This window comes from Dama dama, unplaced genomic scaffold, assembly GCF_033118175.1.
Source record: "Dama dama isolate Ldn47 unplaced genomic scaffold, ASM3311817v1 ptg000093l, whole genome shotgun sequence".
NCBI classification, from domain to species: domain Eukaryota; kingdom Metazoa; phylum Chordata; class Mammalia; order Artiodactyla; family Cervidae; genus Dama; species Dama dama.
In genome coordinates this window covers 1,762,663-1,765,804 of record NW_026870908.1, presented here as the reverse complement: position 1 = coordinate 1,765,804, position 3,142 = coordinate 1,762,663, and positions in this window count along the sequence as shown.

The window sequence follows — 3,142 nt, the reverse complement described above, 5'->3', positions numbered from 1 at the left end:
ATTTTGACACCTTTTGAAGCTCTTCAAATTTTTCACACCTTTTGAAGCTCTTCATATTTTTCCTATTTTTGAAGCTCTTCATATTTTCACACGTTTTCAGGCTCTTCATGTTTTTGAACACTGCTTCATGCTCCTCCTATTTTTCAGACTGTTTCATGCTCCTCATATTTTTGACACCTTTTGAAGCTCTTCATATTTTTCACACTTTTACAGGCTCTTCATGTTTTTCCACACCACTTCATGCTTCTCCTATTTTTCAGACCTTTTCATGATCCTCATGAATTTCACACCTTTTGAAGCTCTTCATATTTTTCACACCTTTTCAGGCTCTTCATGTTTTTCACACCTTTTCAGGCTCTTCATGTACTTGAACATCATTTCATGCATCTCCTATTTTGCAGACCGTTTCATTCTCCTCATATTTTTGACATCTTTTGAAGCTCTTCATATATTTCACACCTTTTAAGGCTTTTCATTTTTTTCAACACCACTTCATGCTCCTCCTATTTTTCAGACCGTTTCATGCTCATCTCATTTTGACACATTTTGAAGCTCTTCAAATTTTTCACATCTTTTGAAGCTCTTCATATTTTGCACAACTTTTCAGGCTCTTTATGATTTTCAACACCGCTTCATGCTCCTCCTATTTTTCAGACCGTTTCATGCTCATCTCATTTTGACACCTTTTGAAGCTCTTCAAATTTTTCACACCTTTTGAAGCTCTTCATATTTTTCCTATTTTTGAAGCTCTTCATATTTTCACACGTTTTCAGTCTCTTCATGTTTTTGAACACTGCTTCATGCTCCTCCTATTTTTCAGACTGTTTCATGCTCCTCATATTTTTGACACCTTTTGAAGCTCTTCATATTTTTCACACCTTTACAGGCTCTTCATGTTTTTCCACACCACTTCATGCTTCTCCTATTTTTCAGACCTTTTCATGATCCTCATGAATTTCACACCTTTTGAAGCTCTTCATATTTTTCACACCTTTTCAGGCTCTTCATGTTTTTGATCACCGCTTCATGATCCTCCTATTTTTCAGAGAGTTTCATGCTCCTCATGTATTTCACATCTTTTGAAACTCTTCATATTTTTCACACCTTTTCAGGCTCTTCATGTTTTTCCACACCACTTCATGCTTCTCGTATTTTTCGGCCTGTTTCATGCTCCTCATGTATTTCACACCTTTTGAAGCTTTCATATGTTTCACACCTTTTCAGGCTCTTCATGTTTTTAATCACCATTTCATCCTCCTCCTATTTTTCAGACCTTTTGATGCTCCTCATATATTTGACACATTTTGAAGCTCTGAATATTTTTCACACATTTTCAGGCTCTTCATGTTTTTGAACACTGCTTCATGATCCTCCTATTTTTCAGACGGTTTCATGCTCTTCATATGTTTGACACCTTTTGAAGCTCTTCATATTTTTCACACCTTTTGAGGGCCTTCATGTTTTTCAACACCGGTTCATGCTGCTTCTCTATTTCAGACCGTTTCATGCTCCTCATATTTTTTACACCTTTTGAAGCTCTTCATATTTTTAACACCTTTTCAGGCTCTTTTTTTTTTGAACACCGCTTCATGCTCCTCCTAATTTTCAGACCATTTCATACTCCTCATATTTTTCACACCTTTTGAAGCTCTTCATATTTTTCACACCTTTACAGGCTCTTCATGTTTTTGAACACAGCTTCATGCTGCTCCTGTTTTTCAGACCATTTCATGCTCCTCATATTTTTCACACCTTTTGAAGCTCCTCATATTTTTCACACCTTTTCAGGCTTTTCATGTTTTTCAACACCGTTACATGATCCTCCTATTTTTCAGACCATTTCATGCTCATCTCATTTTTGACTCCTTTTGAAGCTTTTCATATTTTTCACAACTTTTTAGGCTCTTCTTGTTTTTCAACACAGCTTCATACTCCTCCTATTTTTCAGACCGTTTCATGCTCATTTCATTTTTGACACCTTTTGAAGCTCTTCATATTTCTCACAACTTTTTAGGCTCTTCATGTTTTTGACACCGCTTCATGCTCCTCCTATTTTTCAGAGAGTTTCATGCTCCTCATGTATTTCACATCTTCTGAAGCTCTTCATATTTCTCACAACTTTTTAGGCTCTTCATGTTTTTCCACACCACTTCATGCTTCTCCTATTTTTCGGCCTGTTTCATGCTCCTCATGTATTTCACACCTTTTGAAGCTCTTCATATTTTTCACACCTTTTCAGGCTCTTCATGTTTTTAATCACCGTTTCATGCTCCTCCTATTTTTCAGACCGTTTCATGCTCCTCATATATTTGACACATTTTGAAGCTCTGAATATTTTTCACACATTTTCAGGCTCTTCATGTTTTTGAACACTGCTTCATGATCCTCCTATTTTTCAGACCGTTTCATGATCTTCATATGTTGGACACCTTTTGAAGCTCTTCATATTTTTCACTCCTTTTCAGGCTCTTCATGTTTTTCAACACACTTCATTCTTCTCCTATTTTTCAGACCGTTTCATGCTCCTCATGTATTTCACACCTTTTGAAGCTCTTCATAATTTTCACACCTTTTCAGGCTCTTCATGTTTTTGAACACCGCTTCATGATCCTCCTATTTTTCATAACATTTCATGCTCTTCATATTTTTGACACCTCTTGAAGCTCTTCATATATTTCACACCTTTTTAGCCTCTTCATTTTTTTAAAAACCGCTTCATGCTCCTCCTATTTTTCACACCGTTTCATGCTCATCTCATTTTTGACACCTTTTGAAGCTCTTCATATATTTCACACCTTTTCAATCTCTTCATATTTTTCACACCTTTTCAGGCTCTTCATGTTTATGAACACCGCTTCATGCTCCTTCTATTTTTCAGAGAGTTTCATGCTCCTCATGTATTTCACACCTTTTGAAGCTCTTCATATTTTCCACACCTTTTCAGGCTCTTGATATTTTTCCACACCACTTCATGCTTCTCCTATTTTTCAGCCCGTTTCAAACTCCTCATGTATTTCACACCTTTTGAAGCTCTTCATATTTTTCACACCTTTTCAGGCTCTTCATGTTTTTAAACACGGCTTCCTGCTCCTCCTATTTTTCAGACCATTTCATGCTCCTCATAATTTTGACACATTTTGAA